Below are 16,950 nucleotides of genomic sequence, written 5' to 3'. Positions count from 1 at the left end.
ACCCGGGGGGTCCCCAATGTTACTTTTGTGGCCAGCAGAAACACCCCCGCCAACGCTGCCCGGCCCGCGCTGCCCTTCGTAAGGCTTGCGGTAAGAAGGGGCACTTCGCCGCGGTGTGCCAGGCCAGCGCAGTCGCCGCTATCGCCCCCACCCTCCACGTTTACGGACAATGGGCGCCGCCATCTTCACCTCCCCGGACCACATGCGGCCAGTGGGCATCACCATCTTCTCCCCCTCAGACCACACGTGGCCAGTGGGCGCCGCCATCTTCTCCCCCTCAGACCAAGTGCGGCCAGTGGGCGCCGCATCTTCCCCTCCACGCAACACGTGCGGCCCATGGGCGCCTTAATTTTGTGCTCCCCAAGATCGCCAGGCGCCGCCATTTTGGCTCCCCCAAGGCATATGGGCACCACCAGCGTTCCAGGACCCGTGCCCCCCAGGGACCCCATCATCCGACAACAGCGACGACCAACCACAACTCGCCTCAGTGACCATCGACCAGTCTCGTCCGCACAAACTGGCTACAACATCGACCAGCGTTAAAATCGATGGACACGTGACCTCTTGCCTGCTGGACTCCGGGAGCACCGAAAGCTTCATCCACCCGGATACGGTAAGGCGCTGCTCCCACACGGTACACCCCGCCAATCAAAGAATCTCCCTGGCCTCCAGATCCCATTCTGTGGCGATCTGGGTGTACTGTACGGTCACACTCAGGGTCAGCATAGAATTCAGTGGCTTCCGCCTCTACGTCCTCCCTAATCTCTGCGCTGCCCTACTACTCGGCCTGTACTTCCAGTGTAACCTCCAGAGCATAACCCTGAAATTCGGCGGGCCCCTACCACCCCTTATTGTGTGCGGCCTCGCGACCCTAAAGGTCGATCCTCCTTCCGTCTTCGCAAATCTAACCCCGGATTGCAAACCCGTCGCCATTAGGAGCAGTCAGTACAGCACCCAGGACAGGACCTTCATCAAGTCTGAGGTCCAGCGGCTGTTTCGGGAAGGCATCATCGAGGCCAGCAACAGCCCCTGGAGAGCCCAAGTGGTAGTGGTTAAAACTGTGGAGAAACACAGAATGGTCGTGGACTATAGCCAGACCATCAATTGGTACACGCAGCTCGACGCGTAGCCCCTCAAATCCGCCTACCACAGGCTCCCCATCCGTAAAGCGGACCATCCATACACTGCCTTCCAGGCAGACGGTCACCTCTATCACTGCCTCAGGGTTCCCTTCGCGTCACCAACAGAGTCTCGGTCTTCCAAAGGGAGATGGACCGAATGGTCGACCGGTACGGTTTGCGGGCCACCTTTCCGTACCTAGACAAAGGCACCATCTGCGGCCATGATCAGCAGGACCACGATGCCAACCTTGCCAAATTTCTCCACACCGCCACTCTCCTAAACCTCACCTACAACAAGGAGAAGTGCGCGTTCAGCGCAAACTGCTTAGCCATCCTCGGCTATGTGGTCCAGAACGGAGTTCTGGGGCCCGATCACGACCGCATGCGCCCCCTCATGGAGCTCCTCCTCCCCCACTTCCCCAAGGCCCTCAAACGCTGCCTGGGGTTCTTTTCATATTACCCCCAGTGGGTCCCAAACTATGCGGACAAGGCCCGCCCATTCATACAGTTCACCCATTTTCCCCTGACGGCCGAGGCTCAACAGGCCTTCGCCTGTGTCAGAGCCAATATCGCCAAGGCCGGGATGCACGCAGTAGACGAGACGCTGCCCTTTCAAGTGGAGAGCGACGCATCAGACGTCGCTCTAGCCGCCACCCTCATTCCGGCAGGCAGACCCGTGGCATTCTTTTCCTGCACCCTTCAGGCCTCAGAAATTCGGCACTCATCCGTCGAAAAAGAGGCGCAAGCTATCGTTGAAGCTGTGCGACATTGGAGGCATTACCTGGCCGTCAGGAGATTCACTCTCCTCACTGACCAACGGTCGGTAGCCTTCATGTTCAATAACATACAGCAGGGCAAGATCAAGAATGATAAGATCGAGCTCTCCACCTACAATTACGAGATTTTGTATCGCCCCGGCAAGCTCAACAAGCCCCAGACACCCTATCCCGAGGTACATGTGCCAGCGCACAAGTAGACCGACTCCGGGCCCTGCACGACAGCCTTTGTCACCCGGGAGTCACACGGTTGTACCATTTTATAAAGGCCCACAATCTGCCCTACTCCGTCTGTAAGTACGGACAATCACCAGGGACTGCCAGGTCTGTGCGGAGTGTAAGCCATACTTCTACCAGCTGGACTGTGCGCACCTGGTGAAGGCCTCCCACCCCTTTGAGCGCCTCAGCGTGGATTTCAAAGGGCCCCTCCCCTCCACCGACCGTAACACATATATTCTCATGTGATCGATGAGTACTCCAGATTCCCCTTCGCCATCCCATGCCCCGACATGACGTCTGCCACCGTCATCAAAGCCCTCAACACAATCTTCGCTCTGCTCGGTTTCCCCGCCTGCATCCACAGTGACAGGGGATCCTCATTCATGAGTGATGAGCTGCGTCAGTTCCTGCTCAGCAGGGGTATTGCCTTCAGCAGGATGACAAGCTATAACCCCCGGGGAAACGGACAGGTAGAGAGGGAGAATGGGACGGTATGGAGGGCCGTCCAACTGGCCCTATGGTCCAGGAACCTCCGTGCCTCCCGCTGGCAGGAGGTCCTCCCTGATGCACTACACTCCATTCAGTCACTACTCTGCACCACCACTAACAACACACCCCATGAACATCTCTTTGTCTTCCCCAGGACGTCCACATCCGGGGTGTCGCTCCCGACTTGGCTCGCAGCTCCAGGACCCATCCTCCGTAGGCACGTCCGACTCCACAAGGCGGACCCGTTGGTGGAGAGTGTGCAGTTGCTCCATGCAAACCCCCAGTATGCCTACGTGGAATACCCCGACGGCCGCCAGGATACTGTCTCCCTCAGGGACCTGGCACAAGCAGGTTCCACACACACACACCCCTCCGGCCCGGCGCCACCCTCCCCGCGCCCGGCGCTCCCAGCAGCAACCCCCCCAGGACCATCCGACCTCCCCCTGCCCACGCCCGAGGATGAAGAGGATTACGGCACTCTCCCGGAGTCACCGAAGACCAGACCAGCATTGGCATCGCCGCCACCACTGCGTCGCTCCCAGCGGCACATCAAGGCCCCGGATCGGTTGAATCTCTAACTCATCCACTGGACTTCAAAAGACATTTTTTTTCTCACACAAATTGTACATGTAAAATTCAGTTGATGTATGTAATTCTCCACCACCCACTGCCGGACTCAATTTTAACAGGGGGTGAATGTGGTAAACCACTGTTGCACCTATATTAGGTGATGTACGGTAGGACCTGGAGTCAGGGAAAGTCCCAGAGGATTGGAAAATCGCTGTTGTAACCCCCCTGTTCAAGAAGGGAACAAGGAAAAAGATGGAAAATTATAGGCCAATTAGCCTAACCTCGGTTGTTGGCAAGATTCTAGAATCCATTGTTAAGGATGAGATTTCTAAATTCTTGGAAGTGCAGGGTCAGATTAGGACAAGTCAGCATGGATTTAGTAAGGGGAGGTCATGCCTGACAAACCTGTTAGAATTCTTTGAAGAGATAACAAATAGGTTAGACCAAGGAGAGCCAATGGATGTTATCTATCTTGACTTCCAAAAGGCCTTTGATAAGGTGCCTCACGGGAGACTGCTGAGTAAAATAAGGGCCCATGGTATTCGAGGCAAGGTACTAACATGGATTGACGATTGGCTGTCAGGCAGAAGGCAGAGAGTTGGGATAAAAGGTTCTTTTTCGGAATGGCAACCGGTGACGAGTGGTGTCCCGCAGGGTTCAGTGTTGGGGCCACAGCTGTTCTCTTTATATATTAACGATCTAGATGATGGGACTGGGGGCATTCTGGCTAAGTTTGCCGATGATACAAAGATAGGTGATGGGGCAGGTAGTATGGAGGAGGTGGGGAGGCTGCAGAAAGATTTAGACAGTTTAGGACAGTGGTCCAAGAAATGGCTGATGAAATTCAACGTGGGCAAGTGCGAGGTCTTGCACTTTGGAAAAAAGAATAGAGGCATGGACTATTTTCTAAACGGTGACAAAATTCATAATGCTGAAGTGCAAAGGGACTTGGGAGTCCTAGTCCAGGATTCTCTAAAGGTAAACTTGCAGGTTGAGTCCGTAATTAAGAAAGCAAATGCAATGTTGTCATTCATCTCAAGAGGCTTGGAATATAAAAGCAGGGATGTACTTCTGAAGCTTTATAAAGCATTAGTTAGGCCCCATTTAGAATACTGTGAGCAATTTTGGGCCCCACACCTCAGGAAGGACATACTGGCACTGGAGCGGGTCCAGCGGAGATTCACACGGATGATCCCAGGAATGGTAGGCCTAACATTCGATGAACGTCTGAGGATCCTGGGATTATATTCATTGGAGTTTAGGAGGTTGAGGGGAGATCTAATAGAAACTTACAAGATAATGAATGGCTTAGATAGGGTGGACGTAGGGAAGTTGTTTCCATTAGCAGGGGAGACTAGGACCCGGGGGCACAGCCTTAGAATAAAAGGGAGTCACTTTAGAACAGAGATGAGGAGAAATTTCTTCAGCCAGAGAGTGGTGGGTCTGTGGAATTCATTGCCACAGAGGGCAGTGGAGGCCGGGACGTTGAGTGTCTTTAAGACAGAAGTTGATAAATTCTTGATTTCTCGAGGAATTAAGGGCTATGGAGAGAGAGCGGGTAAATGGAGTTGAAATCAGCCATGATTGAATGGTGGAGTGGACTCGATGGGCCGAATGGCCTTACTTCCGCTCCTATGTCTTATGGTCTTATGGACCTGTACTACAGGTACGACGGTAGTCCCTGCCTGCTGGCTCCGCCCAGTAGGCAGAGTATAAATATGTGTGTCCTCCATGCAGCAGCCATTTCGCCAGCTGCTGTGGGAGGCCACACATCTTAGAGCAATAAAGCCTCAGTTATATTCAACTCTCATCTTTGTGTAATTGATCGTGCATCACAGCCCTCCTTCGGTACTGCCCCTTGACCAGTGCACCGCTCCCTTAGTCCTGCACTTAGTTGTGATTTCCTAGATTATAAAACTGACTGCACTTCAAGAAGTAATTCATTGTTTGTAATTTTCTTTACCTTTGCACCCTTCCATTGCTGACAGCTAGCACACAACAATCGGCAGCATTCTTCCATCCTGGACCAAGTTCCGTAGTGGGCCTGTGTTTCCCGCCACATCTTCCATCCCCAGCATCATAAATTATGAACCTCGGGGGTTTCTGCCATCTTCCATGGCAGGATGGGCTTGGTGGTGCCTCTCTTGCCATCATACCCGTGTGTCATATTGAAACAGCGTGAACCCGATTTTTGGGCTCCCCGTTCAATTCTCCCCCCCTCCCAATCGCCTGCCATTGATCCTGTCTGTGGTAACATGGGAGAATTCTGCCCAACATGCCTGAGTCTGGATGGGATACTGCGGATGCACCAATCATGCTGCTGCCGGTGGTTTTCCAGTGTTTTCTGTTGGAGGGTGCATACGGTGCCAAGATCAGGCAGTCCCACCCCATGCTGTCAATTAACGTGCTGTCAGTCCAGTCTCACGCATGAAGAATGGGCACTTGGGGTCCTGTGGCTCACGCTCGTGAGACTGAACCCTGGGGCAGTCTGAGCCCTCAGGAATGAAAAGCACGACTGAAGTCATTCGCTTCAATGAGCTTAACTTCAGTAAAAAAAAAACGGAAGTGAACATTCTAAATTATGGAGCATTATTTTGATCTTCAAAGTGAAACAGATTTGCTGCATGAGCCTGTTGCTTAAACTTTAAAAACATTTCTTTAGGTAGTTTAGATTGAGGGGCCTGGAGCGAGGGAGAGGGCGATGGAGGGAAAGGGTGAGGGGAGGGGGGGGGGAGATAGAGAGAGAAAGGCACAGTGTGAGAGAGAGAGAGAGTGACAGAGAGACAGTGTAAGGGGACAGAGACAGGAAAATAATGCATGAGTAACAAAGGCAGGGGGAATGAGAGGGGAGTCACGGAGACAGCAAAGGAGAGAGACAGAGAGAGGAAGAGGGAGGGACAGAGAGAGAGAGAGAGAGATGTTCAGGGGGGGTCAGAGCAAGAGGGAAAAGGAGAGACAGATAGAGAGAATGGAGCGAGTGGGTTAGACACAAAGAGAGACAGGGAGAAGGGGAGACACAGACTGAAACAGCAAGAGAGACAGAGAGAAAGAGAGAGCGAGAGAGAGCCAGAAAGACCAGATGGAACATTGACCTTAAATGGTAAAAGCTCCCAGGAGTGAGAGAGAGGCTGGGCTCAGAATAGCAGGAATTAGTCTGTCACTCAGTTGTGTGTACGCAGGGTGATCCAAATAACCAGGATCTGAGGGGTTTGATTCCACCGACTGTGAGCAGACTTGAGCTTTTTGTGTCATTTGCTGCAGACAAGGTACAGTACCTTTACCAGAAGTTTGGAAAAGAAATTGTAGGTATACTAAAAGCAGCCTTCAGCTTTTAAAGATAAGATCTTGGCAATGGAATTAATTAGCTGCACGTAGTAGTTAAGCTGTTTTTTAAAAAAGTGGTTAACTTTCTCATGTGGTTTAGTAGCTGTGTGCATTGTCAAGTGTGTTGCAATCTTCTGGGAGTCTTTGTTGATGCTGGGTGACAACAAAGGGAGAAACAGCAAAAATATGACAATGAAGGTTGTTCTTTATGGAGAGACTTGCAGGTACTGTTCTCTGCTGCATAACCATGCTGTGAACTTTAAGAGGACTGTACAGGAATGCGAATGGGGCAAAGCCACCTGGAGACGTTGCCTCTTTCAGCTAGATTGTGTGTTACCTATCCAGGATTTCTTTTCTGTCTTTTTAGCGACACCTGGTTTGGTGCCAGGGCTCATCTCTGTGCACAAGGGCGGAATGTTATGGCCCTGTCGCGGTAGGGGGTGGGGCTGTAAAATGCAGCGAGCCATTCAAAGATCCATTGACTTTGGCGGGATCTTAAAATCCTTGCGGCGTAAAATTCCACCCCAAGAATTTATAACAAAGGATTGCAATGTTAATGTGAGGATACTCACTTGTATCAACATCCTGTTGCAGTGTACCGCTCCCATGTCGCGATAGTTCAGCGGGTTCGTCAAGTGAGTGGCTGGGTTACACGCAACCTCGAAGGTACCAGGTTGGGTCATTGGTCAGTACAGAACCGCCTGAACACCAGTTGGTGTTGGGGGTTGTTGCTGGGTAAGAGAGCACAATCCAAGGATTTCACTGGCCAGTGACTGGGTTCAGATGCTCGAAGTTTGTTAGGGTGCTGGGTAAGTTCTTCATTCCTAACTTCTCACATGTATTTCCCTGGATTTTCTGGCATACTTGCTAGCACTTTATAGGAAATGAGAATCATAGAATCTTACAGCACAGGTGGGGACCATTCAGTCCATCGTGCCTGCACTGGTTCTTTAAAAGAGCTATCTAGTCCCCAACCCCCTGCTCTTATTCCATAACCTCCACAAATTATCACTGCAAATATGTGTGAATTCCTTTCAGAAAGTTATGAACATATGAAATAGGAGCAGTCACAGGCCATTTGCTCCTTCAAGCCTGCTCCACCATTTGATAAGAAGATCTGCTTGTGTTTCAAGTCCTATGTACCCTCGACAACCTTGCCAAACAAGAATTTATCTATCTTCACCCTAAAAATATTCATTAACTCCACCTCCACTGTCTTTTGAGGCAGAGTTCCAAGTCGCACCAACCTCTGATAGAAAACAATTCTCCTCATCTCTGTCCTAATAGGACGACCCGAATATAAAAATAGAGTCTCTCTCCCCCCAAATCTGGACTCACCCACAAGAGGGAACATCCTTTCCATGTCCACCTTGTCAAGACCATTCAGGATCTTATATACTTCAATCAAGTTACCTCTCACTTGGCTAAATTCCAGTGTAAACAAGCTCAGCCTGTCCAACCTATTCTCATTAGACAACCTGCTCATCCCAGGTATCAATCTATTGAATCTCAAAAAAAATGATTTGCTGCCATTTTCTGTATTATTGATTCAGAACCCCTCCAGTTGAGTTAAAAATCAAATGCTTAAGATGTTTGGATCGGGTGTTACCAATAACAAACAGCATTTCCCCTGGTGCTTCAATAGTTGCGGGCAGACCCCTCAAAAACCATGGCCGGGATACTCCCTTCTGGGGATGAAGTCCGCACGCCAGCGGGAAAACCGGCGCCAACCACTCCGGCGTCAACAGCCCCCGAAAGTGAGGAATTCTCCAAACTTTCAGGGGCTAGGTTGACGCTGGAGGGGTTGGCGCCGCTCCAGCTGGCACCAAAGGGCCGGTGCCACTTCGCGCATGCACGAAACAGCCGGTATAATCTCGCATATGCGCGGACCGGCGGGCATATTTCCACGTATGCGTAGGCTGGCTGGTGTATTTCCGTGCATGAGCGGGGGTTCTCTTCTCCTTGCCGGCCCCCAGGCAATATGGCGGAGCCCTACAGGGGCCCGGCGCGGAGGAAAGAAGTCCCCCATGCAACAAGCCCGTCCGCAGATTGGTAGGCCCCATTCGCGGGCCAGGCCACTGTGCTCCCCCACCCCCCCACAGGGGTCAGATCCCCCCACCCCCCCCACCCACCCCCGAGGACCGCCCCTGTACACTTACCTGCCAGGTCCCGCCGTGCGTGAGGTGAGTAATTCACGCCGGCGGGACTGGACAAAACTGGATGGCCGCTCGGCCCATCGGGGCCCGGAGAATCGCCGGGGGGCGGTCGCTGTCAACGGCCCCCGACCGGCGTGGCGGGAATCCCGCTGCCACCCAACAAACAGTGCCAGAGAATAGGGCAGCCGGCATCGGGCGGTGGGGTGGGATTCGCGTCTCCCACCGGGGATTTTCTGACCCGGCGGGAGGTCAGAGAATCCCGGCCCATGTGTCAAAAACACTATTCTCAGCAAACTTATCTGCTTTTGACCTTATGATGGAGGAAAGGTAATTGTTAAAGCAGCTGTAGACGGTTGCTTGTGAAGAATTCCTGCGGCATTGTTCAGGAGCTGAGATGATTGGTCCTCAGAAAACACAACCATCTCGCTTTATGTTCGATATGATTCCAACCTTTGGCCAGATTTGATTTTCCTGCTTTTTGTGTACAGGCATGTTGGGCAAATTTCCACATTGCCAGATAGAATGTTATAGTTGTACTGGAACAACCGGAACAGCTTGGCTAACGGTGCAGTTGGTTCTGGAGCACCAGGTCTTTAGCATTACAGACAGGTGTTGTCAGGACCCATAGCCTTTGTAGTCTCCAGTGCCTTCAGCCATTTCTTAATATCGCATGGAATGAATGAAATTGGCTGAGGACTGGCCTCTGTGATGCTGGGAACCTCAGTTGGATCATCTACTCGGCACTTCTGGCTGAAGATGGTTGCAAATGTTTCAGCCTTGTCTTTTGCACTGATGTGCTGGGCTCTGTCATCATTGAGAATGGGGATTCTCCATCACCATTCACAACTAGGTGTGACAAAGCATTTATCTGACCTGCTGATTGTGGGATCACTTTGCTCTGTCTTTAACATCCTGCTTCTACCATTTAGAATGCATGTTGTCCTATGTTGTAGCTTCACCAGGTTAAGCCCTCATTTTTAGATATACCTGATGCTGCTCCTGGCATGCTCTCCTGCACTCCCTATTAAATTGGGGTTGAATTCCTGACTTGATTATAATGAGGGATAATGAGGGATATGCTGGACCATGAGGTTACAGACTGTGATTGAATAATCTCTGCTGCTGCCATTGGAGCACAGTGCCTCATGGATGCCCAGTCTTCAACTGCTTGATCTGTTCTGAATCTGCTCCTTTTAGCACAGCAGAGGATGCCTGCAGTGTGAAGATGGAACTTTGTCTCCATAAGGATAGTGTGATGGTCAGTCCTACCATCGAAACATGGAAAATAAGAGCAGGAGGAGACCATTCGGCCCTTTGAGCCCACTCCACCATTCATTATGACCGTGGCTGATCATCCAACTCAATAGTTTAATCCTGCTTTCCCCCAGATCCTTTGATCACCTTCGCCCTAAGTGCTACAGCTAACTGCTCAACTATTTCCTGTGGTAACAAATTCCACAGGCCGACCACTCTCTGGGTGAAGATATTTCTCCTCATCTCTGTCCTAAATGGTCTACCCCGTATCCTCAGACTGTGACCCCTGGTTTTGGACACGCCCACCATCGGGAACATCCTATCTAATCTTGTTAGAATTTTATAGGTTTCTATGAGATCCTATAAAATACCAATACCATCATGGATCATGAATCTGCAACAGTTGGATTGTTAAGAACAAGTTCAAGTAGGTTGTTCCCTTTTGTTAGTTCCCTCACTACCTGCCGCATGCTCTGTCTGGCAGATATACCCTTCAGGATTCAGCCAGTCCATTCAGGAATGATGCGACCGAACCACTCTTGATGATGGACTTTGAAGTTCCCCTGCCCAGAGTCCATTCTGTGTCCTTGCTGCCCTCAGTGCTTCTCCCAAGTGGTATTCAACACTGGGGAGCACTGATTCATTAGCTGAGGGAGAGTAGTGAGTGGTAATCAGCAGGTGAGATTTTCTTGCTGATATTTGCCATGAACTCCAGAGCAGCTCACTTCAACCCTTATACCACTGTGTCGCCACATTTGTGGATATGGCCTGCTGGTGGGATAGGACACAACCAGGGATGAGGAGTCTGCGGCATTGGCTGTAATGTTTCGTGAGTATGACTATGTCAGACTGCTAGCCCATGGGACCGCTCTCGCAATGTTGGCACAAGTTTACAGATGTTAGTGAGGGGTGCTTTGTAGAATCAACCATATGCTTTCATTGTGTCCTCAGTCAGTGCCTCGGTTGCAGCCAAGGGGTCCGTTCAGTTTTATACTTTTGTTGACTTCTAGTGCTTTTGAAACAATTAGTTTGCTCAACTGGTTTCTCCTTCCTTCAGTTAAACAGTGAGAATTAACTGCAGGTAGTTCATAGAATCAAGTATAGAATTACATCAAATTAATACACAGATATAGGCCATTTAGATCAACCATGCCTGTATTTATGCTCCACATGAGCCTCTTCCCTCCTAACTTCATCTCACTCGAGCAGAAAATCCTTTGATTACCTTCTCACTATTGTGCTTATCTAACTTCCTCTTAAATACACCAATACTATTTGCCTCAATCACTCCCTGTGATAGCGGGTTCCACATTCTCACCACTCTCTGGGCAAAGAGGTTTCTTCTAGATCCCCTATTGGACAATATGTAGTTTTAGAATATGTTCAGACATGGCCTGGTAACATCATAATAAGAGCAAAGAAAAATTGTGCCCTGACTAAGTATGCTCATAATTTTATGCTATAGAATTAAATAGACATACATCTCACTATGGGGGCTGGTTAGCTCAGTTGGCAAGTCAGCTAGAATGTGGTTCAGAATAGCTTGATCCCTGTTTTGGTAGAGGTACACTTGAGCCTGCCTTCTCGACCTGCCCTTTGGTAATATAAACAATGGTTCAGCAACCCTCAAATAATTGAGATGCTACCTAGGGGAGAATAAATAGCAGTCACAACACAGAAACAGACCATTTGGCCCATCCAGTCCATGTTGGCATTTACCTTCCAAATGAGCAAATAGTTCCAAGCACATTTTCCTACCTTGTTTCCATATTCCTCTAACCCCTTTTCCTTCATCCACCCCTCCACTCAAAGAACAAATAAAAGTACAGCACAGGAACAGGCCCTTGGGCCCTCCAAGTCTGCGCCGACCATGCTGCCCATCTAAACTAAAATCCTCGACATTTCCGGGGTCTGCATCCCTCTATTCCCATCCTATTCATGTATTTGTCAAGATGCCCCTTAAACATCACTGTCGTCCCTGCTTCCACCACCTCCTCTGGCAGTGAGTTCCAGGCACCCACTACCCTCTATGTAAAAAAACTTGCATCGTACATCTCCTCTAAACCTTGCCCCTCGCACCTTAAACCTATGGCCCCTAGTAATTGATCTCTCTACCCTGGGAAAAAGCCTCTGACTATCCACTCGGGTCTATGCCCCTCATAATTTTGAAGACCTCTATCAGGTCGCCCCTCAACCTCCTTTGTTCCAGTGAGAACAAACCAAGTTTATTCAACCTCTCCTCATAGCTAATGCCCTCCATACCAGGCAACATCCTGGTAAATCTCTTCTGCACCCTGTCCAAAGCCTCCACATCCTTCTGGTAGTGTGGCGACCAGAATTGAACACTATACTCCAAGTGTGGCCTAACTAAGATTCTATACAGCTGCAAGATGACTTGCCAATTTGTATACTCACTGCCCCGGTTAATCAAGGCAAGCATGCCGTCTGCCTTCTTGACTACCTTCTCAACCTGTGTTGCCCCTTTCAGTGACCTGTGGACCTTTACACCAAGATCTCTCTGACTGTCAATACTCTTGAGGGTTCTACCATTCACTGTATATTCCCTACTTGTATTAGACCTTCCAAAATGCATTACCTCACATTTGTCCGGATTAAACTCCATCTGCCATCTCTCCGCCCAAGTCTCCAAACGATCTAAATCCTGCTGTATCCTCTGACAGTCCTCATCGTTATTCGCAATTCCACCAACCTTTGTGTCGTCCGCAAACTTACTAATCAGACCAGTTACATTTTCCTCCAAATCATTTATATATACTACGAACAGCAAAGGTCCCAGCACTGATCCCTGCGGAACACCACTAGTCACAGCCCTCCAATCAGAAAAGCACCCTTCCATTGCTACCCTCCGCCTTCTATGACCTAGTCAGTTCTGTATCCATCTTGCCAGCTCACCTCTGATCCTGTGTGACTTCACCTTTTGTACCAGTCTGCCTTGAGGGACCTTGTCCAAGGCCTTACTGAAGTCCATATAGACAACATCCACTACCCTACCTGCATCAATCATCTTTGTGACCTCCTCAAAAAAACTCTATCAAGTTAGTGAGGCACGACCTCCCCTTCACAAAACCATGCTGCCTCTCGCTAATACGTCCACCTGCTTCCAAATGGGAGTAGATCCTGTCTCGAAGAATTCTCTCCAGTAATTTCCCTACCACTGACGTAAGGCTCACCAACCTGTAGTTCCCTGGATTATCCTTGCAAATGATTATCTTATGCTGAGTACTAGTTTCTGCCTCAAACACATACCCTAGAAGTTAATTCCACACCCACATAACTCCCTGTGTGGAAACATATCTCCAATCATATCTCCTATCACGTCAGCCATGGCTCAGTTTGTCGCACTCCTGCCTATTGAATCAGATGGTTTCAGGTTCAAGTCGCAGTTCAAAACTTGAGAACAAAAATCAAACTCAACACTCCAGTGCAATGCTGCATTGTTGGAAGTGCCATCTTTTGGATGAAGCTTTAAACTGAGTTGTATTTTCTATATTAAAACAGTGATTATGCTTTTAGGCCAGAATTTCTGAGGTAGGTGAGGTGGGGGAGCATTAAATTGCATTCCCAACCTGCAATATCCCTCACGGGGCATATGGGGTGGGATACTTGTCTTCCCCGTGCTCTTTGCGGAGTACGAGCTCCCCCGGTAGGGGTGGGGTATCTCAATTACCCAGCGCATATAAAGTTGGCCAGTAAGGCACCGACCAGGGAAGTACCCAGTAGGGGTCTACCGGGGAGCGTATATATACTGTTTGCAAATAAAACTTAGTTCTTATTTTTACTCGGTTTGTACTCCCACATGCCCTTATTAAATGACCACCCTGTACTCAGAGCGATTTTATGCTGAGAGGGCAGGGCCTCGAAGGGGAAGCCATCCTTGTCCCAATTAAGGCCCTTAAGCGGCCACTTAATGGCCACATAAGGGCCATTTCCCACCCAGCCTCAATTTCTAGGCTGGCCGGCAGATGGAAGCTCGGGGAGAACCACATAAATTAACATAATTGGATCTCAAGTGAGTGGTGGGGGGGGGGCACCTCCATCAGACCTCCAACACCCCTTCTGTCTGGGTGCACCCTTCCCATAAGCCTCAATGGCCTCTAGACGTTCCTTGGCCTTCACCCCCCGAGGCATACCTTACCCTTCCTGCCTGGGATCCCTGCCACATACCTGTCCTCCGGTTCCTGGGACTTAGTGCCAGGCATTACCCTGCAATGCCTCTTCTGGCCACAACAGCGCTGTACCTGGAGGGACTGGCGAGTTGCTGGCCAATAGGTTGGCTGGTAGCTCTATAAGGCAGGACTTCCCCCCCTGAGAGGTGGCCTTAGACCAATCAAGGCTTTTTAGAGCATAATATGGCATTGGAACTGCTGGTGTCGGCAGGGATGTGTGAAGAAATGCTTCTTGACATCACCCCTGAATGGTCGAATGCTAACCCTAACCTTAATTTTAAGGTTCTGCACCCATGTTCTTGATTCCCCCACCCACCTGCACCAGAGGAAATTGTTTATCTCTATGTACACTGTCAGAGCCTTAATCTTTTCAAACCCCTAAATTAGATCACCCTTTAATCTTCCATATTCAAAGGAAAACAAGCTTACTCTATGCAACCTATCTCCATATTTTAACTCTTTTTGCAGTGGTATCATTCTGTTAAATCTACGTAACCCTCCAAGGTCAGTTTATCCTTCCTGATAGAAAAGAGAATACTGCGGACGCTGGAAATGCTAAATAATAACACTGGGATATGTAGCAGGTCAGGCAATAAGTGTGGAGAGAGAAACAGAGTTACTGTTTCAAGTCGACGGCCTGTTCTGATGAGGAGTCATCAACCTGAAATGTTAGGCTGGATTCTGCGTTTGGGAGACTATGGGCTGGTATCTCCCGCCCCGCTCGCAGCAAGAACATCACGGACGAACCACGTACAGTGGAGAACTCCATTGACGTCGGGCAGGATTCTCCCGTCGCCGGGCAGACGCGGCTGACGAATCCCGCCCTCTGTTCTCCCTTCGGAGCTGAATTGCAACCAGTTTACGATTCCCCCTGGGAGCGTAAACCGATGGGCAATTCAGTGTTCCATGCCATGCAAGTTTATGCATGGCGTGGAATATGAGGGATTGCCAAAGGAAACCTGCTATCAGGCCACCATCTTGAGTGGCTGGCCCGATTGCAAGGTCGTGAGGTTGGCCAACGCCCGCCCGCATTGCAAATCGACCCCGTAGGCCCCCTCACTACACAGCAGCCCCCCACCCCCAGCTTGCCTGGGTGCCCCCCACCCCCCAAGTACAGGGATGACCAGACCTGCCCCCCTCGGGATCCGTGTGATAGGGAGTACTCTCCCCGGGACCCCTGTAATAGGGAGATGCCCTACAGGGACCCCTGAAATAGGGAGTCCCCCCACAGGGACGCCTGTAATGGGGGACCCCCCCCCCCCCAGCGATCCCTGTAATAGGGGGACCTACCCACAGGGTAGTTCTATAGTTCTGGAGGCCATAATTAAAGGAATGCAGAGTTCTTGAAGGATTGTAAGATTGGAAGAGGTTACAAAGATAGGGAGGGGTGAGGTGGTTGTTCGGCATCCTTCCTTTGGTAAGAGATAATGGAAATGCAGTCTCAGAACTTTGGTGAGGTCAGATGAGATCACCTGTCACATTTCTTTTAATGGTTGAAAATGGTTGATTAGTTGATTCTGGAAAGGCAAAGTCTGCCACAAGTGCCGCACATGACGTTGTCCCTTGCTGCTGCTGCAGGATGATCTCTGCTGACACCTTATTGCAGGGTTGGCATCTGCTTTGGAGCTTCTGAAACCACACGTTGCCACGGCGACAAACCCCTACGTACAGCTGCATGTTGCCATTTACATTGATCATCATCTTGAATTTCCCACTTGTCGTGATTGATATTGACGGCTTTCGTGTCTCTTTTGACAGCGTCCCTAAATCTGAGCTTTGGGCATCCTGGGCGGGATTCTCTGTTCTCCGACGGCAAAATCGCGTTCGGCAATCGGCCGGAGAATCCACGTTGGCGCTGCTTTGGCAAAGCTCCATCCCCTTCAAAACGGCGTACTCTAGGAGTACACCGTTCGCCGTATGGACGGCCTCAGGACGTTACCTGAGGCACTTCCCGATGCTCCGCCCCCGATGGGGCGAGTTCCTGACAGCATGGGTCTCTCATGCTATTTTTGGTTGGGAACTTGGCGTGGCGGCTGCGGACTGAGTCCAGCGGCGCCACAGTAGGTGGAGAGCCGATCCGCGGGAGGGCGGGGGTGGGGGCTTTTGCATGGACTGGAGGCACTGGTGGGGGATGGTCCGGGGGTGATGAGCCTGGCCAAAGGGAGGCACTATTTTGCAGGCCGGGTCCACGGGCGGCCGGTGCCATGTTGCATGGCACGGCAGCTGCAGGCCGCCACCATGCGCATGCGTGGCCACGGACCCGGCAATTCTCCGGCTGTATCGGCAGCTAGAGCTGGGTGCTCTGCGCTGCATGCCTGCTAGTCCCCTATCAGATGGGGGATCGGTGCCCGTTTTGCGCCGTTTTTATCGGTCTTGAAAGGCCACCGTTCCCATGTCGGCGTCAGCACTTAGTCTCAGAATCGGAGAATCCAGCCCCCTGTTGGTCTTTTGGCACAGACTACTTCTCCATACAGCAGTCCTTGGGGTGCGGACATCTTCCATCCTGTGAATGTGCCCAAGACAGCGAATGGAGGGGTGAAGATGAGAATTTAAAATTGGAAATGTTGCTGGATTCATTTTTCAAAATGATGTAACATTCCCAACAACACAATCCTGAAATAGTATATGAATAAGTAAATGCTGTATTTCAAGTTGCTTGTCTGAAGAGTGTAAGGGGACCAGTTTGAGGGCACTTTTGTTGGCGCCCTTCCATTCTCACTGGTCGATACTCCGTGAGCCCAGTTTGGAACCAGTGTGGGCAACACTTCGGACTGGAAAGCATGTCTGTGTGAGCACTGAAATGTGACAACCATAGGTTTTCGCCGGCGGGGCTAGATTGCGAGGTTCTGGGAGT

The 16,950-nt window shown here is 50.5% G+C and overlaps 1 protein-coding gene across 3 annotated transcripts in view; it reads left to right on the top strand.

Moving 5' to 3' along the window:
• The window catches only part of mrvi1 (murine retrovirus integration site 1 homolog), a 317,269-nt gene that overhangs the window by 57,706 nt on the left and 242,613 nt on the right, over nucleotides 1-16,950 (top strand). Inside the window, exon 1 of one of the 3 annotated variants that reach the window (XM_072466160.1) lies at nucleotides 6,334-6,441. The exons of the other annotated variants lie outside the window; for them this stretch is intronic. The gene's annotated coding sequence lies outside the window, so the exon portion shown is untranslated. Of the gene's footprint in view, nucleotides 1-6,333; nucleotides 6,442-16,950 lie in introns of those variants that run through there. 3 annotated transcript variants of the gene reach the window in all.

The sequence above is a fragment of the Scyliorhinus torazame genome, chromosome 10 (assembly GCF_047496885.1).
Source record: "Scyliorhinus torazame isolate Kashiwa2021f chromosome 10, sScyTor2.1, whole genome shotgun sequence".
NCBI classification, from domain to species: domain Eukaryota; kingdom Metazoa; phylum Chordata; class Chondrichthyes; order Carcharhiniformes; family Scyliorhinidae; genus Scyliorhinus; species Scyliorhinus torazame.
Note: the sequence above shows the minus strand (reverse complement) of the source record. Positions and strands in the feature narration are given on the sequence as shown.